We start from the raw sequence: 24,413 nt of genomic DNA, 5'->3' as shown, positions 1-24,413 counted from the left end.
TTAAATAAAGATTATAGACCCTGTCCATTTGGAAATTCTATATTTATATGTAAATTCTGGGAGGACAATAAAAGACTATAGGCGCGTAGTTAGGTCTTGGTAAAGTGTTATATTGCAAACCAAACGAATAGAACAACTAAGATCAAGATGAATTTGGAACTAAAGGATCCGACAAAACCTTGCTCAGCAATAGGTATGAAGAGGGTAATGGGTCACCGAATGTCCCCTCCGTTATTGAGAGTGAACAATAGGGATTCCATCAATATCCCAATTCATCCTAAAGTTGAGACTAGGTATTGGGATACCAGAAGTTGAAGTATTCATAGGAAGAGCCATGTAGGAAAGATGGTGTAGACTTATGCCATATAACCCAAAGCCGTAGAGTTATAGATTATTAGGCAAAATACGCAAAAGTAGTTGGACCGTTTGATTTCTCTTGAGGTATATGTTGGGAATTCAATTTTCCTTAGGCCCTCAAGATCAAGCTGGACATTAGATCAATCAAATTTGGGAGTAATCTAGATAACTTATTGGGAGTTGGATATGTTTGAGGACCAAATCTTTATAGCTCAATAAAAAAAAAACAATGAGCGATCCCGATACAAGACGAAAGGGCCTGAAGTACGTCATGGGCAATCAAGTATTTTCTTGGGAATCGCCAACCAAAGGGGTGGTACAGTTTGATAAGAAAGGGAAGTTGAATCCAAGAATTTTGACCAGTAGCGTACTGATTGGAAGATGTCCCTGACGTATTCCATGCATCGGTGTTGAAGAAGTAACTCCCAGACTCGACTCATGTCTTGACTCAGGAACCATTTAGGCTCGCTGATGCCACAACCCGTCAAGAGAAATCCAAAGAGAATGTGGTATGTGAGAAGCACAATCTCCACAACCGGATTATCTTATGGTAAAGGTACTGTGGGATGGTCGGCTCGATCAAGGAATGTCCGGTTGATGAAAAAATGAAAGGCGGTCAGAGTATCCTCATCTACTTGAATCCTCAGAAACGTTCAATTTCGAGGATGAAATTTTTATAAGGTTGGGGGAATGTAAAACCCCTGCCCAAAAATACGGGCTAACTTGAAATTTTGTTGAAAGTCTGGAATCCGAGGTCAAAGCTACCAGTACATTAGGAGGCATCATGGGAACGCAAAGAGGAAATGTAGGAAAAGTATCCCTAACTCTTCGACCTACATGGTAAGCAAATTTCGAGGACAAAATTTTTGTAAGGTGGGGAGAAATGTCAAACCCGCCCCTGACTGGCTGGGGATTTGAAGGTAGGACAGGAAACCCCTGACATGGCATCCAAGCACACTGCGGGGTGACACTCCAGTGATTGAATTTAATGAAGAAGCCCTGAGGATGTCCCCCTACATACCTATCAAAAGATGGATTGTAGACCTTTATAGACGTACAACCCACTGCATAATGTACTGGCTAAGGAAGGTACCATCTCTTGATTCTAGGACCCTTGGACTTAAGTCCTAGTTCTAGGCTAAAATAGTGATGACCCTCATCAACTTGAGTGTTTCAGATAAAACATTTTTTTTAAACCCAAACATCAATTTGCATGATTGATTTGATGATGAGAACCCAATTCCATACATATATCTTAAATCCCAACATAAATGACAAATTCTGCTAATTTACAGATTGACCTTCTCTTAGTTAAAATGATATAACTCCACCAGCCGAACTTCATTTGTATCGGTTCTAATTTTTTTGGAAACTAGACTCATAGGGCTACATTTCATTTCAATCCAAATAATTCTACAGATGAATTCTCTGGGCCATGGCACAGGGAGATGCAGCAAGGCCCAGTGACAGATTCTGCATATATTTTGATTATTTTAATTGTGAGGACCACCCAACATGGACATGGGAACCCTCCACTGATAGAGGGGAGTCTGAGGGACCACCTCATGACCTCAGTTCACTGTGGACCCCACCAGAGAACCCAGAATTAGACAGAATCAGTTCAAAAACTGATTTTAAAAAAAAGCCTTAATGGCCAAACAGACCTTAGTTGGTCTTGGGACTATACATAGGCAGGCCTGAGTTCATTTAGAGCTCTTATTCTCTACTGAAACCGAGAGGAGAGAAAGAGAGGAAAAAGGAGAGAAAGAGAAGAAGGGAGAAGAAGGGAAGGAAGAAGGGAGAAGAAGAAAGAGGAGGTGCTGCCCATCTCAGCTTGGTCCGAGCCCCCTCCCTTGCACTTTCAGGTATAAAAACACCCTTCATACCTGCTGTCTCCATTCCCTCTCTGTGTATATTGCATTTTTGCTCTCTGGGCAGCCCAAACTAGCTAGGGTTTGCCCAGTACTGGTCCAAATCTGCCATGCAGACCTTGTGCATGGAAGATCTGAGATCTTTATGCATTTTTAATATTCTGTTTTGCTGTTCCTTGGGGCCGAAGTTGGCTGTGCCCACCTGCACTACCAGTTAGCCCTACTGATCTATGGATTGGAACCCTGGGTGCAAGCTAGGGCTGCAGAGATCAAACCCTAGATGATTGCAGCCTTGGACCCTCATTCGGCATGCTGTTCCAGCCCTGCATGTGGCTGAAACCAACTCCCAAGCTTAGCCAAAACCCTGAATACTATTCATCAGGGCTGTTTGGGCAGCCACTGTCAGTCTGATGGTGGATTTGATGGAGGATCCAATTGGACCAATGGGTAGGCCACCTCAGGGTCTACCAGACCCCCTGACATGCAGAGGATTAGGTCTGATCCCAGCCTTGTAGGCCCCACCTTGGAAACTCAGCCTACATCGATTGTACAGCCACTGGGCGATGCAACAAGGCCCAGAGCCATCGCCCAGTGAGGTAAAATGGGCTGTTTTGGTGGGCAGACCTGGGGGATCTCACCCACTGACCCCCTGGACACTGTGGGAAGGTTGGAAATGACTAAAATACCCTTCCCCACATTTGTCCTTTATTGGGAATGCCTTGGGTACCCAAGTGGGCCCCGCAGGGCTTAGAAACCCTGCCTATGTTGGTATTGCAGCACTGCAGACCTCGGGACTATCTTGTAAGACTATTGTGACCTAGAAACATGTACTACAGTGGTAAATGACCATTCTTCCCCTAGACCACTTTCTCCGGATAATGCACCGGGACATGGACCTAAAGCCCAGTGCAAGGCCTGAAGAATTCAAAGTGATCTCGGACTGAGCACCGAGTTAGACCTAGGAGCCTAGACTAACACTGGGTTATCCAAAATAGTTTTGAATAATTAAAATAACATATTTCTGATTTATTACTTTAGGATTTGTTTCCGTGCTCAAGGTACACAGCCAGACACAGGCCAGAATTGAACAAACAATTGAACCGGTAGTATCAAACCAAGGTGAGTGAAATTACGCCATGACTGTAGGTGTAACATGATTGGTGGGTCATGACAACAACAATAATATTTACTGTCTTTAATTACTCTAAATTGTTTTATATTCTCATTTGAATTCTGAATCTTAACTGATGAACATTGGAAATGGATGATAATGCTTGTATGTGGAATTGTTAGATTAGATGCCGTAGCCGGATTGGAAATGGGGCCTGTGGTAGCCCATATTATGGGGTACGGTTGACACCGCTTGACTCATACCATGCCATATAGACATGGGGCTAGAGTTTCATTACCCGTGCTACGCACCCTTGCCAGTAGGGGTTAAGGTGTTGGATACCAGTGGGGACAACTATCAGGGAGAGAGAAAAAGAAGAAAAGAACACCGGAATGGTGCATGAATGAAAGAACACCGGAATGGTGCAAATGGGCTTTAAGCCAGAAAAGAAAATGAGGGAAGAAATGATTGTTTTCCCCAGGTTAATCACAGAGGGCTGGTCAGGCTGACCTTGGTGAACGAATGCGGGAGCTGACTGGTCCTCTCCGACAACTCAATGGATGTATCGCGGGAAGGGGTTAGAAGCTCGCATCAGGGATACATGTATTGGGGATTGTAGTAGCACAGACCTGACTTAGTTGTATTGCTAGGTGGCTAATAATCAAACTGGACTTGCATATCATGTAGGACCATATGAATTGTGAATTGTGATTGCATGTGCATGCATGATTGATGTTATTTTCTCACGAGCTCAGAGGGGCTCACACTCTATTATGCAATGTTTTTCTTAGATGGTTTTGTAGGTGGGTACTGCTGTGGCATGGCGGGCCATCTCGAGGAGGAGACTTTTGGTTGTTACGATGATCTTGGTGTGGACCCCGATGGAGGTCATACCAATTCTGCGCACGTATTCGGTGGTTGTTGATGAAGACCATTGAAGAGTGTTCATGATAGCTTTTTGACTTGGGGACTCCTTTTGGGTTATTTGGAGTTATCTCCGTTTTGACTTGGTTATTGTAGTTTTCTTTTCTTTTCCTTTTTGGGGCTGAATATGCTCGCCCTGTATATATTTGTGTTTGTAGTACTGTTCTTATCAGCTTTTGTTTCTTTGTTGTGGGTTGTGTGTGCTCGGGAGATGTATCAAACAAAACCTTTATATGTATATATTATCATCATTTCCCGTATCGCCATGCTTCCTTTTACTTTTGAATTGTAGACGTCCTGCATTACTCTGATCTTACTTATGGTTAAGATGTGGATATGGTTTCATGAATGTAAGCACTGCTTCTAGATCCGTGGGATTTGACGGATTGCTGTTATGCAATTTGGGTCACCTACCCAATCCTCCTAGGGGGTGGTTTGGGGTGTGACACCTGAACAAAGTCAGTCCCAAAGATGACTTTCCCTTGCCGCCTATTGACGTAATGGTCGTTAACAATGCAAAACACGCCTTATTATCATTCACGGATGGATTCTCCGGATACAATTAAATCAGCATGTGTCCAAAGGATAGAGAAAAGATAGTGTTTACCATACCATGGGGAACTTATTGTTACAAGGTAATGCCCTTTGGTTTGAAGAATGCTGGGGAAACATATCAAAGGGCGGCGATGGCCATTCTCCATGACATGATACACAAAGAAGTGGAGGTGTATGTGGATGACATGATTGTCAAGTCAGTCACTCGACAGGGGCATTTTACAGCATTGAGAAAGTGTTTTGAATGAATTAAAGAGTACAAGCTAAGGTTGAACCCTCAAAAGTACATGTTTAAAGCAACAGCGGGGAAACTCTTGGGATTTCTCACCAGTGAGAGAGGGATAGAAGTGGATCCTGACAAGATAAAGACCATAACAGAAATGCCAGCACCAAAAATAGAAAAAGAAATACGGGGTTTCTTAGGATGAATTTACTACATAAGTCGGTTCATAGCCTGGTTAACCACCATATGTGAACCCATCTTCAAGCTCCTAAAGAAAGAAGAACCAAAGCAGTGGAATGATAAGTGCCAAGAGGCATTCGTAAGGAAAGAAGAATACCTGATGAATCCACCCATCCTTATTCTGCCAGTATTGGGCAAACCACTGCTATTGTACTTGTCTGTCGATGAAACATCGATGTGATCTATAATGATGCAAAAGATCAGAAGAGTGGGGAAGAACACGCGGTTTACTACTTAAGCAAGAAACTATTGGAGTATGAAACTTGCCATATCCCATTGGAAAAGACATGCACTGCTTTGGTTTGGGTGACCAAGAGGCTGAGACATTACATGATCGCACATCAAATCGGGCTCATCTCAAGGATGGATCCAATTAAGTATCTCTTTGACAAGCTAGCATTGACAGGAAGGATGGCCAGATGGTTGTTGCTATTGTCAGAATTTGACATAACATATGTCAACTAGAAATCCATAAAAGGACGAGCAATCTAGGAATATCTAGCTGCATACCCGACCAGGGTGGATTCACAGCCGCTAGAAGACTCATTCGTAGATGAAGATTTGGCATATGTAGAGGAAGAAGACTGTGAAGATTGGTAGCAATTGTACTTTGATGGTGTAGTCAATCAGAGAGGATATGGGGCAGGAATATTGTTGATAATCCCAGATGATCTCTATCTGTCGTCTGCATTCCGACTAGATTTCCCTTGCACCAACAACATTGTAGAGTGTTTGAGTTAAAATAAAACCGCAAGCGTACAGGTCAATCGTAGCTACGGGTCAAACACGAGGAGATATACGCCATTCTATTTAACTAACTTAAAAGTAATGCAAAGTGAACCGAATTAAAGTGTTAAATTAAACTAATTAAACTAACGAAAATCAATGCATCCCAACTCATAAGCATCTAACAAAATTAAGGGATTAAATCGGCGTCCTAACACATGAGCATCTAACCTATCAAACTAAAACGAATTGAAAGGAATAAAAATGCAGCCACACATACTAACCACATAAAAAGAAATAAGGGAATAAATATGCATCCATAAACCACAACCATATAAAATTAACATAAAAGAAATAGAGGGGGAAGAAGAAGAAGATAGAGAGAGATAGAGGAGATGGAGAATGAGATTGAGAGTTTAAATAGTAAAACCTGGATGTGCTTGCATGAATGTAATTGAAAAGCTTGAATACTTGCATAAACTTACCATGGCCTCCTCTTCTAAATCTTCAAGTCTTGTCATCAACTTAAGAACTTAGACTAGAAGGCTTAAAACCTAAACTAGAATTAAGAAATTACAACCCAATTGAAGACTTAAATTGAAATCAAAGCATAAACTAAACCTATTATAATCATTAACTAAAAATCATAAAAACAAACTAGAACTTAGAAAAGCCAAAAATCACAAATTAGAAGGAGAAGAAGAGAAGAAATTTCAGTAAGTGAAATGAGGAATTTTTACAAGAGAGGTAGGGGATATTTATAGGTGGAAGAGAGGAGAAGAGAGAAGATGGAAGTGTAGGAGAAATATTTCCTAAGAAAAAAAAAATATTCTCTTCTCTTTCCTCTTTTACAATGCCTTGAATCCTAAGAAAAAAGAAAAAAAATAGAAAAAAGAAGAAGAGAAAATTGTTTACATAGATCTTCTATTTCTAGAAAAATAAACTTCCAATTCTAACAAGTGCTTCCTTTTCTTTGTAGATATCTTCTCCAAGCAATAAAATCAAAGCATCTTTGATTTTTCAACCTTCCATAGATGAAAAAATATAAATCTATCCCAAGTAGAAATCCAGAAGTGCCCTTGAGATGTTGGAGGAGAGAGAGAGTAAGGGTGATGACTAGGATTCCTTTAAGAATAAATAAAATACCCAATCTGTCTTTTAGAAAACGTGGAGCATGGGGTGCTTATATAGGCCTCACCATTGTGTTCCTTGCGAAAAATCACCCAAAATAGACCCAAATTTCGTCCAATTCGGAGTTGGGGAGCCCAAGATATCTCAAGTTGAAGTTGGACTGTCCAGAGCCTTCCAAATGGAATCTTTCGGGTACAGTAAAGTAAATTCTGATAATTGTATTAAGGCCCCTGAAATCTGAATTTCCATTTCACTTTATCCCCATCCGACTGTTAATAATTATAAATAAACCCCTGTAGACCATTTTCGCGCGTCGTTACGGAAACGGCCATAACTTCTTCGTTTCAACTCGGAATCAAGTGTTGTTTGAACCTTTGCGAAGCTGACTCGATGGGCTAAGTATCCATACTATTAACACCTCTAAAAAGCTTAAAAACATCTCCTTAGCATCATCTCGTCCATTTTCATAATAATTCACCTAAACCCTCAAAAGCACAAGAAAGCACCGAGTAACTCTGTCCAATGTGGTAAAATGTATGCTTTATGCCCTAAGATTTCACACATAAATGTGCTCATCAGATTCCCCCACACTTGAAGGTTACTTTTTCTCAAGTAAAGCAAAAGATAAACTAACCTAGAATGCAAAAAAATCCTAACTTACTTTCGTAGGAATCACGGTTGCACTTAGCATCTGCAACAAGCCTTTCAACCCCTAGGTTACCCCTAGTGGACGAGTTGTGTCTCGTGGGTGTTTGCAGTGAATATACTCCCAAAATTCAATAAATCAAAAAGAATGACGTAAATTTTTTTCATGGCATAAGTAAGATAGGGCACACAATCTCAAAGAAATACTCAACTAAAGATTAAGGAGCCAAAGGTTCCCCCACACTTGAATTTTATTACCCAACATCAATTCAAGTAACAAGCATGCATCAAGGTCAAGGGATCTCCTCATATTTTCTGAACACTACTCACCTTCAAGTAAACCAGTTATAGCACTGATGGAACCAAAGACTTAGGCATTGAGTATTTTTTACCATACTTTCTTTTCCAGGCATTAAGGCAAAAGCTTTTTTTTTTTTTTTCTTTCTCAACAACAAACTCTTTTCTACTCTACTACTGTTCTCTGAATGACATGGTGGAGCATACACCAGACACCCAAATACTTGGTAGCTTTGCTTTTTGCATGTATCCATAAGACATTGAGACATTGAAGCAAGAGTTTTTTTTTTTTTTTTTTTTTTTTTTTGAGTTTCCTTCCAAGGAATTTCGATCAAGTCACCCTGCTTCATGACGCACAGTGCCCTGTCTAGTCCCAATGAATTCCACTTTTCTTTCTATTTCTCTCTCTCTTTTTTTTTTTCATTCACTTTCACTTTCATGCCTTGCTACAAACAAATTGGTCTCAACTACTAACCAAAAGATCAAAGGGGTCCATAAACACATAGAGAAATCTAACCATCACATGACGTAGCACTCATATTTTCAAACTCAATCCCCAGCACCGAATATGAACCAACTACCATCCTTGAAAAGGGATTTTTTTATTATTTTGCATGCTAGGGCACCTAATTCTCTCTCACTCTTGCTTTGCAAATTGAAGAGACTTATGCACATTACCAAAAACTATCGCCACAATCAAAATTCACAAAATTCACAATTAAAGTCCAACACACCCCCCCACACTTAATTCATGCAGTGTCCTCAATGTATGCAAAAAAGAAAGAATAAGGACAAGGGAGGGGATACATACCAGGATATCAGGGGTCAAGGTAAAGAGGCTCATAGAGATCCATGACCTCTTCTTCAACTAGAGTAGGCATCTCTATGTACGACTTCAATCTTTGGTTATTGACCTTGAAAGTAGCTCCTGTACTTGGATTGAGGACTTCAACAGCCCCATGAGGATAAACTTTTTGAACAATATAGGGGCCATCCCATCTAGAACGCAGTTTACCTGAAAAGATATGCAAACGAGAATTGTACAACAAAACTTTCTGGCCTATCTCAAAAGATTTTCTCAAAATGTGCCTATTATGGAAAGCCTTGGTTTTTTCCTTGTAAATCCGGGCATTCTCATATGCCTCATTCCTAAGCCTTCCAACTTAGATAGTTGGAGTTTCCTATGGGCACCTGCAGTGGGTAGGTCAAAGTTAAGCTTCTTGATAGTCCAAAAGGCCTTGTGCTCAATCTCTACAGGTAAGTGACATGCCTTTCCATACACCAGAGGGTACGAAGATTGACCAAGATCGATCTTGAAGGCTGTCCTATGGGCCCACAACGCATCTACCAACTGGTTAGACCAATCCTTGCGGTTTGGGTTGATGGTTTTCTCAAGAATTTACTTGATCTGCCTATTTGAAACCTCAACCTAGCCACTGGTTTGGGGATGGTAGGGTGTGGCCAACTTATGGACGACACCATACTTTCTCATGAGGGCCTCAAAAGGCCGATTATAAAAATGCTTGCCCCGATCACTAATGATAGCCCGAGGAGTACCAAAATGGGAGAAGATGTTCTCCTTCAGAAATTTCACAACCACCTTGTGGTCATTGGTCTTACAAGCAACTACCTCAATCCATTTGGACACATAGTCCACAGCAAGTAATATGTATAGGTTACCAAAAGAGTTAGGGAAAGGCCCCATGAAATCAATACCCCATACATCAAACACCTCAACCACCAGAATTGGGTTGAGGGGCATCATATTTCTCTTAGTAAGACACCCTAAGGATTGACATGAAGAACATGCCTTGCAATAAGTAAAAGCGTCTTTAAACAGACTAGGCCAATAAAATTCACACTGTAAAACCTTGGCCGCAGTCTTATTGGGCCCAAAATGGCCTCCACAAGCCTGATCATGGCAAAAAGATAAGACAGATTGTTGCTCATGATCAAGGACACATCTCTGGATTACTTGATCTAGGCAGGTCTTAAAAAGATAAGGATCCCAAAAGAAACACTTAACTTGTGAAAAGAAACGATTCTTATCTTGGGTGGATCAATGTGCAGGTGTCACACCCGTAACCAGATAATTAATAATGTCAACAAACCAAGGTTCACTAGACACTGCCATCAGATACTCATTAGGAAAATTCTCATTGACTGGAGAATCAACAGTCAAGGAATTAGGCAGCCGGGATAGATGGTCTGCAACCAAATTTTCACACCCTTTCTTATCCCTAATTTCAAGATCAAATTCTTATAACAAAAGGACCCACCTAATGAGGCGAGCATTGGCATCTTTCTTCTGCACAAGATATTTGATAGCTGCATGGTCAGTATAAACAATCACATGTGATCCAACCAAGTAGGGCCTAAACTTCTCTAAAGTAAACACAACAGCTAAAAATTCTTTCTTAGTGGCGGTATAATTAAGCTGTGCATCATTAAGAGTCCTACTTGCATAATAAATCACATGGGACAATTTGTTGATTCTTTGCCCAAGAATAGCCCCTATAGTAAAATCAGAGGCATCACACATAAGCTCAAATAAAATTGCCCAAGTTGGAGCTTGAATAATGGGGGTTGAGGTCAAAACTCTTTTCAATTGCTCAAAACTATCATGACACTCAGAAGATAAATCAAATGGACAGTCCTTTGCCAAAAGAGAAGTGAGAGGTCTAGCTATCTGGCTAAAGTCCTTGATGAATCTCCTGTAAAAACCTGCATGGCCAAGAAAAGATCTAATGTCCTTCACACTCTTGGGTGGTTGTAAATTGGCAATAAGGTCCACCTTAGATCTATCAACCTTGATCCCTTTTTTAGACACAATGTAACCAAGAACTCTGCCTTGCTTTACCATGAAGTGGCACTTCTCCCAATTCAGGACCAAGTTCTTTTCTATGCATCTTTTAAGAACCAAAGAGAGATGATGCAAGCAATTAGAAAAAGTAGAGCCGTGAATAGAAAAATCATCCATAAACACCTATAGGAAGTGCTCTACCATATCAGAAAAGATACTCATCATGCACCTTTGGAATGTAGCAGGGGCATTGTAAAGCCCAAAAGGCATACGCCGGTAAGCAAAGGTTCCATAAGGGCATGTGAAAGTGGTCTTGTGTTGGTCCTCTAGAGCAATAGGAATTTGGTTATAGCCTGCATAACCATCAAGAAAACAATAATATTCATGGCCAGTTAGTCTCTCTAACATCTGATCAATAAAAGGCAAGGGAAAGTGGTCATTCCAAGTTGCCGCATTCAATTTCCTATAGTCAATGCACACTCTCCATCCCGTTTGGATACGGGTTGGAATCAACTCATTATTGGCATTCTCAACTACAGTGACTCCTCCTTTCTTAGGCACAACCTGCACAGGACTCACCCATTGGCTATCAGAAATAGGATAAATGATGCCATGATCTAAGCATTTTAGGATCTCTTTCTTGATTGCCTCTTTCATCACAGGATTAGCCCTCCTTTGGGGTTCCCTAGAAGGTTTGGAACTCTCCATTAGATGTATATGATGTTGAACAATGGAGGGGTTAAAACCTTTGATGTCAGGCATGGTCCAACCAATGGCTTCTTTATGGTCCTTTAGAAGCTTAATCAACTCTTCTTCCTGAATAGAAGTCAAATCAGAAGCAATAATAATAGGAAGAGTATGATCATGTCCTAAGAAGGCATACTTGAGGTTGGAGGGCAATGCCTTCAACTCTAATGTGGGGGGCTCAATAATAGAGGGTTTGGGAATGAAAGTGGATAGGGCTCCAAGGAGCTCCAAAGGTGGTTGGATGCTCCAAACCTCAGATAAGGGGGTTTCAACAATACCCTCCAATTTCTGCATACATTCTTGAAATCCAGAATCAAAATCAATCTCAAAGAATGTATCAATATCATCAAAAAATTCTTGAAGCATATGCACCTCGTCATCCATATCAGGCTGCTTACCCAACCTAAACACATTGAAGTCAACAGAAGTATTACCAAAAGATAATTTCATGAAACCATTCCTGCAATTGATTAAAGAATTACTGGTAGCTTAGAATGGTCTACCCAATATGATTGGGATTTGGTCCTTGAAGTTGGCAGTGGGTTGGGTATCTAAAACAATAAAATCCATCGAAAAAATAAATTCACCAACCTTCAACAGGACATCCTCAATCATTCCCTTAGGAACTTTAACCGATCGATCTGCAAGTTGAAGAGTAATTTTGGTCGATTTCAGTTCTCCCAATCCCAGTTGTTGGTAGACATGAAAGGGTAAGAGGTTCACACTTGCACCAAGGTCCAATAAGGCATGATCAATAGTGGTATGACCTATAGTAAAAGAGATGGTGGGGCTTCCAGGATCCTTATGCTTGGCTGCTACTGGCTGTGAGATTAGAGAACTAATGTTAGCAGCCAAGAATGCCTTTTTGGGCACATTGGTGGTCCACTTTTGGGTGCATAAGTCTTTGAGGACTTTAGCATAAGCAGAGATCTGGGCAGTAGCACCCAACAAGGGAATATTCATCTGAACCTGTTTGAACACATCCAATATCTTCTCCACAGAAGGAGGCTTCTTGCTAACCAACCTATTTGGGAAAGGGACAGGTGGGGTATAAATTCTTTCAGGGTTGGTCTTTTTAACTTCCTCAACAGAATCCTCTTTGGTTTCCTCAACCAAATCATCTGGTATATCTTTAGGTTCATCAGACGAACCTGGAACAGTAGGTACTTCAATGGACTCTTCAGAAGGGGGAGAGTCAACAGGAGTATGAGATGGTAAAGATTGAGGTGCACTAGCCTGTTGATACTCATGACCACTCCTTAAAGCATAAACAACATTTATTTGTCTGGAGGGCCCTTGGTGCTGTTGGCCTTGTGCAACATTGGTTGGAGGAGCTTGGGTACCTTGCTGAATATGAACCTGATGCCTAGGATTTGGCTTAGGTTGGCTAGGTAACTTCTCTGTTTCCCTCTCATGCAGGATTGTGACAAGCTGGGTGAGTTGTTTTTCCATGTTATTGTGGCTTGTCATGAGAAGAGCTATCTTGCTGTCCATCTCATTCAGTCTTGTTGCCTCTCCTGTATTGGTAAACCCTGGGGGTTGCTAATAAGGTGCAAGGAGAGGAGGCCTAGCAGAATTAATAGAAGGTCCTAGATGAGCACAAGGGGGAAAGGGGTTAGGAGACATTCCTTGGTTTTGTGGTGCATAGTTGGGTCTTTGGGCACCAAGCTAGCCTTGATGGTTAAAGTTGGATGGGCCTGCTTGGTTCCCTTGATTCCAGGAGAAATTGGGGTGATTTCTCCATCTTGGATTGTAAGTATTTCTATATGGGTTATTTTGGTAGAGAACACTTACATTCTCAGTGCTGAAATTTTCCACCAAGGTGTTGGGGCATTCCTCATAAAGGTGTCCAGGGGTTTGGCACCAACTGCATACCGACACATGGTTGACATGGCTGACCGGATTAACTGGTATAGACTCTTTAAGAACTATGGACTCCAACCGCTTTGTGAGGCTGTCAAGTTTGGCCTCCTTGGCTGGCATACCCTCAATGAGATACCCCTTAGTGGTCCTTTCAGTCTCTTGGGAAGATTCCCATTCCCTAGTCTTATCAACCAAGTTGGTTAAGAATATTCATGCATCTCCTCAGAAAAAGAAGTAAAGTCTGTTGGACACATGGACTCTACAAGTTGTTTGGTCTGATAATCAATACCCTCATAAATAATTTGGCATAGCTACCACAAGTCAAAACCATGGTGAGGGCATTCTAAGAGGAGGTCCTTGAATCTTTCCATGAATTTAGAAAAGGACTCATGTGGTTTCTGCCTGAACTGGAGGATGTCACTTTTAAGCTTATTGGTCTTGTGAAGAGGGAAGAGTTTTCTCAAAAAGACAATAGTAAACTCATCCCATGTATTAATGGAGTTTGTTGGCAGTCCATAAAGCCACTTCTTGGCTTGGTCTTTCAGGGCAAAGGGTATAAGCCTAAGCCTAACTGCATCATCAGTCAAATTCTGGACCTTAATTGGAACACAGACCTCCTCAAATTCCCTAAGGAAGAGATATGCATCCTCATTAGCCATCCCTTGGAAATGGGGTAGCATGCTGATGAAGTTGGTCTTGAGTTCATAGTTATTCCCTGTAACAACAGACAGACTAATGCATGAGGACTGTGCAGCCCTGGTGGGGTAAAACCTATCCTTAAGAGTCTTGGGTTGTTGGTCACCCATGGTCAAAGGTGGGGTTAAGGGTAGTGGAGAAAGTGTTATTCTAATAAGACAATTACTTGAATCATGAGTCCACACCTTAGCCATCTAAACAAATATGAGGTCTCCTTTGAAAAATTAAAGAAAAAAAAATAAAAGACTTAAGGAAAAAAAAATACTAAAAATAAGAGGGAGCCCAAGGTAGATAGTGCATCTATCCCTCAAAAATCGAAACAATGGTTCCAAAGCTGTAAGGATGCCATATAGGTTGACAGCAAGGAAACCCGTATAGTCTTATATAGCCACCTACGGGCGACTCCAAATGGATTCTGATGTAAAGTGGAGGACTACTATACGTTTATGTTTCCAACGCTCTCACTATGTCGCTTTGCTGTTATCAAGAGTGGTCACCTCCAAAGATAAGTCACATGCCAATCCACCCAACCAAGTCAAGATGTAGCGTCATAGGTAACTTAATCCTATGAGGGACACCAAAAGATGGATGGTTGAAGCATATGAAGGACTTTAGATTGGGCGCACACTATTTGAAACAGAAGAGAAACAAGAAGAGGTTTTCAAAAACTGATTTTTTTTTTCAAAAGAAGAAGAGAAAATAATAAACTAAAACACTTCGAACTACTTAAAATTCAGATAAATAAAATGGACAATAATCTCCCCGGCAACGGCGATAAAAACTTGTTTGAGTTAAAATAAAATCGCAAGCGTACGGGTCAATCGTAGCTACGGGTCGAACACGAGGAGATATACGCCATTCTATTTAACTAACTTAAAAGTAATGCAAAGTGAACCAAATTAAAGTGTTAAATTAAACTAATTAAACTAACGAAAATCAATGCATCCCAACTCATAAGCATCTAACAAAATTAAGGGATTAAATCGGCGTCCTAACACATGAGCATCTAACCTATCAAACTAAAGCGAATTGAAAGGAATAAAAATACAGCCACACATACTAACCACATAAAAAGAAATAAGGGAATAAAAATGCATCCATAAACCACAACCATATAAAATTAAAATAAAAGAAATAGAGGGGGGAAGAAGAAGAAGATAGAGAGAGATAGAGGAGATGGAGAATGAGATTGAGAGTTTAGATAGTAAAACCTGGATGTGCTTGCATGAATGTAATTGAAAAGCTTGAATACTTGCATAAACTTACCATGGCCTCCTCTTCTAAATCTTCAAGTCTTGTCATCAACTTAAGAACTTAGACTAGATGGCTTAAAACCTAAACTAGAATTAAGAAATTACAACCCAATTGAAGACTTAAATTGAAATCAAAGCATAAACTAAACCTATTATAACCATTAATTAAAAATCATAAAAGCAAACTAAAACTTAGAAAAGTCAAAAATCACAAATTAGAAGGAGAAGAAGAAAAGAGATTTCACTAAGTGAATGAGCAATTTTTACAAGAGAGGTAGGGGATATTTATAGGTGGAAGAGAGGAGAAGAGAGAAGATGGAAGTGTAGGAAAATATTCCCTAAGAAAAGAGAATATTCTCTTCTCTTTCTTCTTTTACAATGCCTTGAATCCTAAGAAAAAAGAATAAAAATAGAAAAAAGAAGAAGAGAAGATTGTTTACATAGACCTTCTATTTCTAGAAAAATAAACTTCCAATTCTAACAAGTGCTTTCGTTTCTTTGTAGATATCTTCTCCAAAGCTGTAAGGATGCCATATAGGTTGACAGCAAGGGAACCCGTATAGTCTTATATAGCCACCTACGGGCGACTCCAAATGGATTCTGATGTAAAGTGGAGGACTACTATACGTTTATGTTTCCAACGCTCTCACTATGTCGCTTTGCTGTTATCAAGAATGGTCACCTCCAAAGATAAGTCACATGCCAATCCACCCAACCAAGTCAAGATGTAGCGTCACAGGTAACTTAATCCTATGAGGGACACCAAAAGATGGATGGTTGAAGCATATGAAGGACTTTAGATTGGGCGCACACTATTTGAAACAGAAGAGAAACAAGAAGAGGTTTTCAAAAACTGATTTTTTTTTTCAAAAAAAGAAGAGAAAATAATAAACTAAAACACTTCGAACTACTTAAAATTCAGATAAATAAAATGGACAATAATCTCCCCGGCAACGGCGATAAAAACTTGTTTGAGTTAAAATAAAATCGCAAGCGTACGGGTCAATCGTAGCTACGGGTCGAACACGAGGAGATATACGTCATTCTATTTAACTAACTTAAAAGTAATGCAAAGTGAACCAAATTAAAGTATTAAATTAAACTAATTAAACTAACGAAAATCAATGCATCCCAACTCATAAGCATCTAACAAAATTAAGGGATTAAATCGGTGTCCTAACACATGAGCATCTAACCTATCAAACTAAAGCGAATTGAAAGGAATAAAAATACAGCCACACATACTAACCACATAAAAAGAAATAAGAGAATAAAAATGCATCCATAAACCACAACCATATAAAATTAAAATAAAAGAAATAGAGGGGGAAGAAGAAGAAGATAGAGAGAGATAGAGGAGATGGAGAATGAGATTGAGAGTTTAGATAGTAAAACCTGGATGTGCTTGCATGAATGTAATTGAAAAGCTTGAATACTTGCATAAACTTACCATGGCCTCGTCTTCTAAATCTTCAAGTCTTGTCATCAACTTAAGAACTTAGACTAGATGGCTTAAAACCTAAACTAGAATTAAGAAATTACAACCCAATTGAAGACTTAAATTGAAATCAAAGCATAAACTAAACCTATTATAACCATTAATTAAAAATCATAAAAGCAAACTAGAACTTAGAAAAGTCAAAAATCACAAATTAGAAGGAGAAGAAGAAAAGAGATTTCACTAAGTGAATGAGCAATTTTTACAAGAGAGGTAGGGGGTATTTATAGGTGGAAGAGAGGAGAAGAGAGAAGATGGAAGTGTAGGAAAATATTCCCTAAGAAAAAAGAATATTCTCTTCTCTTTCTTCTTTTACAATGCCTTGAATCCTAAGAAAAAAGAATAAAAATAGAAAAAAGAAGAAGAGAAGATTGTTTACATAGACCTTCTATTTCTAGAAAAATAAACTTCCAATTCTAACAAGTGCTTTCGTTTCTTTGTAGATATCTTCTCCAAGCAATAAAATCAAAGCATCTTTGATTTTTCAACCTTCCATAGATGAGAAAATATAAATCTATCCCAAGCAGAATCCAGAAGTGCCCTTGAGAAGTTGGAGGAGAGAGAGAGCAAGGGTGATGACTAGGATTCCTTTAAGAATAAATAAAATATCAATTCTGTCCTTTAGAAAACGTGGAGCATGGGGTGCTTATATAGGCCTCACCATTGTGTTTCTTGCGAAAAATCACCCAAAATAGACCCAAATTTCATCCAATTCGGAGTTGGGGACCCCAAGATATCTCAAGTTGAAGTTGGACTGTCCAGAGCCTTCCAAATGGAATCTTTTGGGTACAGTAAAGTAACTTCTGATAATTGCATTAAGGCCCCTGAGATCCGAACTTCCGCTTCACTCTGTCCTCGTCCGACTGTTAATAATTATAAATAAACCCTTGCAGACCATTTTCGAGCGTCGTTACGGAAACGACCATAACTTCTTCGTTTCAACTCGGAATCAAGTGTCGTTTGAACCGTTACGAAGCTGACTAGATGGGCTAAGCATCCATACTATTAACACCTCTAAAAAACTTAAAAACATCTCCTTAGCATCATCTCCTCCATTTTCACAATAATTCACCTAAACCCTGAAAAGCACAAGAAAGCACCGAGTAACTCTGTCCAATGTGGTAAAATGTATGCTTTATGCCCTGAGATTTCATACATAAATGTGCTCATTATAGAGTATGAAGCATCTGCAATTGGTCTCAAAGCCACCATGGCATTAGAGATCAAGAAACTGAGTCTATGGAGATTCATCGATCGTGATTCAAGGAAAGTGGAAGAATAAGGATGAAAAGCTAAAACCTTACCAAGAACATTTGGAGGACTTGATCAAGAGCTTCGATGAAATCACCTTCAAATATTTGCCGAGGGACAATAACAGATTCACCGACGCCCTAGCTAGTTTGGCTTCAATGGTTGAATGCACTCTAGATATTCAAGTTCGCCCATTCTTGGTAGATAGAAGGCATGAACCAACATATGAAGAGTCAGTAAATGTTCTGACAACTGGTGGGAGGTCGTGGTCTTGCACCCATCTTTGACTTCATTAGAGAAAGGAAATATCCTCCAAATTCCACAGTCGATGAACAAAACAGGTTGCGAAAGCACGCCACGCAGTTTGTACTTCATGGCGACTTGCTATACAAGAGGTCCTACAATGGTATACAACTACTGTGCGTAGATGAGGAACATGCCAAAGTCAACATGGAAGAAATCCATCAGGGAATCTACGGGCTACACATGAATGCCAGGATGCTCGCCAAGAAAATCCTTAGAATGGGATATTATTGGACAAACATGGAAGTTGATTGTGAATCATTCGTGCGGAGATGTCACAAATGCTAGATATTTGCCAATATCATTCACATTCCTCCAATGGAGCTCCATCCGTTAAATGCTCCCTGACCATTTTCAACATGGGGCATTGATATAGTTGGGAAAGTCACTCCAAAGGCATCCAATGGACATGAGTTCATCCTTGTGGCCATAGACTATTTCACCAAATGGGTGGAGGCACAATCTTATGCTGTCTTGACAGCTACAAAGGTAGCAAAGTTCATCAAAGAGAACCTCATATGCAGATATGGAGTGCCACATGCACTCATATCCGATCAAGGGACACATATTTAGGGAAAAGCAGACAAGTTCTACACCAAGTTTGGTATCCAAAGACATTGGTCTACGACTTATAGACCACAGAATAATGGGGTAGTGGAAGCAGCCAACAAGAATGTCAAAGTTATATTACAAAAAATGGCTGATACCCATAAGGGCTGGGTGGAAAAGCTCCCGTACGCATTATGGGCCTATCAAACCTCTACTAGGGCAACTCCTTTTTCCTTGGTCTATGGAACTGAGGCAGTATTACCCCTAGAAATCCAAGTGCCGTCTCTCAGAGTATTGATGGAAAACAAGTTTCCTGAAGGAGAATGGATTCAAGCAAGACATGAAGAGCTTAACCTCCTTGATGAAAAGAAGATGAAAGCCATGGATCACCTCAAGAAATACCAACTCAGGATGGAAAGGGAATTCAATAAAAGAGTTCTCCCACGCAACATCAAAGAAGGAGATTTGGTACTTTGAGAACAAAGAGCACCAGTTCATGACCCAAGGGGCAAGTTCAAGCCTAATTAGAGTGGACCTTATTATGTGAAGGAAATCTTGGCTAGGCAAGTAGTTCGTCTCACTGACTTTGATGGAGAGGATCTAAAGGGCCTTGTTAACATGGACCAACTTAAAAGATATTTCGTGTAGCCATTTGGTTTACATGAACTACGTTTGAGTTGATTCCTTTCCAAAGGATACATAGGCAACTTGGCATGCTTAAGTGCGGTCACAACAGCTAGTCCCCACCAGGGACATTCCTCCAATTCTACCACCCGACATTTCTATCATTCAAGAATCCCTTCCACAAGTTTTGCCCCTTGGCATTTCTGTCTGTTATAAAAAAAAATCCGCCATTTTGCATCCTTTCATGTGTTTCAAATAAGAGCTGACTAATTGCTGAGTCTAAAAAAAAAGAAAAAAAAAGAGACCTATTCCAATTTATTAAGGAAGTTCTTTGATTGAGTGTAGGTAACATGCGTCATCCATAGAAGGCAGCCTCCCTCGATGAGATCTTGCAAAATTGGACCCTTAACATGAATTTTGGTGATCCAACTCTTCTAGAAGACGTCCAATTGCCAGTCCTAGGATGGATCATGTACATGGAGATTCATCACGACATGCTTCAACAAGTGCACCAATGTTTGGATCCAAAACTGCACATTTTCAGATTTGAAGAAGGACAACACCCACAATCAAAGATTTTTGAGTTTGCATGTTCTCACCACCACCAGGGAGACTCTTTTGCCCCCCTTGCGCAACAATTACGAAGAAGTTTTACAAGATTTCTTTGGATGGACCAAGAGGGAAGTCAAAGAAATCATGAATTACGAAAAGGAGGATATTTTGATGATATCATGGATTTTCTCCAGGCAAAAAGGAGCCAGAGGAACCCAAAAAAAGAACAGAAGGAGAGCATATCTCTTTTGCATGAGTGGAAGATACTTGTTACGAACTCCAAAAAGGGGTGTTCCCCCCATTGATGGTGGACCTCATTTGGCAGCTCCTAGATAGGTGTGACATCGTCCCCACCATACTGGTAAAGACTTTCAAGGGTTTGGATGAAATGAGAGCTTCCCAAAGATATGGAACAGATTATTGCGTAGGATCACTCACGATCTTGCAGATATGGTTGATGGAGAGACTATGGTTGGTCAAACCTATAATTTATGCCAAATCTCAGCCAAAGCATTTCCAAATTCGAAGAGAGATGGAGGGATTTCGTGCAATTAAGTACTAGAAGAAGTATTTGGAAGAAAGAATAGACGAGCAGGTTCAATGGAACTGCCATTGGTGGGACATGAAAGCCCCAATTCTTGAGACTCTAGGCTATAATGCTGTGAGGTTAATGGGCTTGACTCATACTACTTTCTACTTGCCTCGACTAGTGCCAACATAGTACCAGTCACCACTCAAGATGATGGAAGAGAAGATTCAACCACCAGAAGAATTGATGCCGAAGATTGTGAATCTATTGGATACACTGTTGTGGAAATATGTAATTGCAGGGTGACATTGTGGTCTATGTGTCAATTCCCCACCCTTTTTTATTTTTCTTACCCCTCTATCATTTCCATGTATGTAATGATCAGGGATTAAATAAAAATGTCTGGAATTGTGCATTGCAAAGGAAAAAGCAAGTTTCTTAATTAGATTAAAATATTATTCCCATTCCATAAAGCAGAACCAAAAAAAAAAAGAAAAAAAAAAGACATCGTCCAATCATTCCACCAACATTTCCACATTAAAAAAAAACATAAAATTTAAGGAACATGTATGTAATATGTAAGAGGGGAAGGAGGTGAGACTAGTTCTCATCACTGGAGGATAAGGTCTCAGCATCCGACACTACCTCATCCTCATCATCATCAGCATAACCCTCATCATCATGTGGCACGAATGGGGCAGGGGAGATTCCTACGAATGGCAATTGCCTCCTGAGATGTTTGTTCTCCTCAACTTGATTACGGTTGTAGTTCTCATGGTAATCCCGAGATTCCCTCATATCACCAAGCTGGCCGCTCTATATTGGCTACATTTTGAAAAGATAAGGTCTCAAAAGAACAAAAGAGAGTAGAAAAGAGAAAAGAGGAAAAGCACTCACCAGTTGTTGAACACAACATGTTCGCTCGAAAAGCAGCGCATCCATGCTCGCTTGCATTCCGCACATATCAGCATACCGCTCGACGTTAATCTGTTATGCCAAATGAGTAGGATTAGCATCAAGGGTGAAGAATCTAGTAAAAGAAAAGAAGAAGAAGAAGGTGACTTACCCCATCAAAGGGAAGAGAAAGTCCCAGATCATGATCAAAAACTTTACAAACAGGAAGAATAGTCTGAAGACTGGTATTGGAAAGAGAGAAGGTGGTCCATCCTCGGTATCCTGGGATAAGGTTGCTCATCCCAGTAATGTGAAGACCAGCGTTAGAGCTCTGAGAAGGGCGGGAATCCGCGCTACAGTTGTATAAGGGAAGCATCCCGTATGCGCCAGGAACCAGGGGCGACCTGGATACTACGAAAAGAAGAAAGCAAGTTTGTCAGAACAAAAAAGGAAAGAAGGATATAAAGTAAGGGCAAAATTCAAAAGAATACCACATGACCCTCTTGAGTCAGGCGAACACATACTGTCTCTCGGAAGAGAAATTCTTGATAATTTTGGTCCACAAAATTTAATCCCAGGGCTGGGATTCCGATCCTCAAATCTCCATCAGGAGATAGAAGAACAGAATGCATATGGGAAGGAGGATGAGGTACTAGCTGGACGGAATGCCACTGAAGAATGACCCTCTCTCCCAGATAAAGTTTGGCCCCAGCTGGCCCTTTAAAAATAATCCATCTCTAAGTGAGTGCAAGGGCACAGTTGCAATCTTCTTGATCGCCCTCATCATCGATCTCCTCCTCGTCATAGGGATGCCAATAGGCCTGACAGATATGGTCAGAAAGTCAGTCATCATAATCAAAGCAATAATATGGGGAAAGTTTTTGATGTTACTCGGTTGACTGTCAGGTCATTGAGATGGAGGAGGACTTGTAGCTCATCAATGATGGTGCACTTCGATGCCCCCCAACGTGTTGCTCTAGGGATGTAGGGGATGGTGTAGACGCTGAATTTTGTCACCCTTTGCGATGACAACAACCGGACGCGAAAGACTGACAATGCCCTCTAAACCCATTTTTCTTCAGAGTAACCCAGACCACCCTTATTCCACCTCGAAGGCACCCATAACCCCCTAGTATCCTTGGTGCGACCCCGCGTAAAAATCGCACAAAAAATCGTGGCCCCGTGCAAAAAATCGTGGCCCTGTACAAAACCATGGCCCCGCACGGCAGACTGGCATGAAATCATGGCCCTGCATGGTAGCATCGTGCATAGTCACGCAACCATGGTATCACACAGCAGTGCCGCGTGGCAGCATCGAATAACGTAGGGATATCACCTTGCGGCGCTGTGCCCTAAGAGGCGGTGCCTTAAGGACCCCAAAAAACTTTTTATTTCATTTTTTTTGCCCCACGGTGCCACAGATTTCACCACAGTGCCGCTAGATGTGATTTTTGCCTATAAATACCCCCTTCACCTCTCATTTCAATAAGTCTAAGTAGTGGGAGAGGGGGCACCCCCAAAGCTCTAGTTTTTCCTTTTTTCCTAGTTTCCTTGTTTCGAGGCGTTTCCCCAGTCCGATTTTGAGCCTTTGAGCCTCGTCCCTCTATCCAAAGTCTAGGTCCCTAGAATCCACCTTCCCTAACCCATTTCTGCCCAAATCCCCGAAGTCTCCAATGGCCTAATCACACTGTCTGACGTCCTAATACCTAGTTTTTGAAGCTTTTCGACGTCGTTATTCTGTTTGAGGTCCTAGGGCCCGACACTTGTAAGCCGTTACTCTGCCCGACATCTAGGAGATAACTTTCCAAAGCTTTCCAATGTCGTTACTCAGTACAAGGTTCTAGTGCCCAACACTTGTGAGCTGTTACTCTGCCTATCATTTGGGTGATTACTTTCCAAAGATTTTTCGATGCCATTACTTTGTCCGAAGTCCTATTACTCGACATCCGTAAGCCGTTACTCTGTTCGACGAAGGGGAAAGCCAGTCTTTTGCCTCTACTTGAGCTGGGGGACGCGATCCGTCTTGTATAATTATGTTGTTTAAAAGCATACAGGTACACATCTCTTTCATTGCATTTTAATTTTGTAACAATGTAGACTTTTAAATTACTCTTGTGTAGTGTACAGTAGTTAATTTAAATTAGTTAAACTTTAAGCAGTTTGTGCATCATTTTAGCTATACATGTGGGAATAGGACATTTATAAAGGGAGAATATTCGAAAACCAGCATCTAGTAGAAAGATCAGTTTACCAGGGCGAGGTGGGTGCCTAACACCTTCCCATTCTCGTAACTTGACCACTTACCCCGAATCTCTTACCAGACCAAACGAAGTCCCATAGCCCTTCACAGGGCTACACCAATGGGTCTTAGGCCCTAATTCTAGGTGGCGACTCCATTTCATTTAATTGTATGACCCCCATCCCTTGATAAATTAACATACCCCTAAGACACATTCCTTCTCTCCCCAACTGAGGAGCATAACCCAAACCCTCTTAACCAAGCGTTAGAACGCACGGTTCCGGGAATGGATCCTCACAGTGGCGACTTCACTAGGGATTGATGGTCAAGCTTTTAATACTAGATGCTACCGTTGAACGTAAGAATATTCTCCCTTTCACATTGTTTGATTGATAACGTGTTTGGGTAACCCCTTTTATTGTACTAACTGCATCATGCATCATGTTCGAAATCAAATCAAATGACGAGGGTACTCCCTGTTGTGCCTCTATCCCCGGGGAGGTGGGCCACATCATACTAAGTACTCTGAGAT

The sequence above is a fragment of the Telopea speciosissima genome, chromosome 6 (assembly GCF_018873765.1).
Source record: "Telopea speciosissima isolate NSW1024214 ecotype Mountain lineage chromosome 6, Tspe_v1, whole genome shotgun sequence".
Lineage (NCBI taxonomy): Eukaryota > Viridiplantae > Streptophyta > Magnoliopsida > Proteales > Proteaceae > Telopea > Telopea speciosissima.
The sequence above is the reverse complement of the archived record's forward strand: the minus strand, read 5'-3'. Positions refer to the sequence as shown.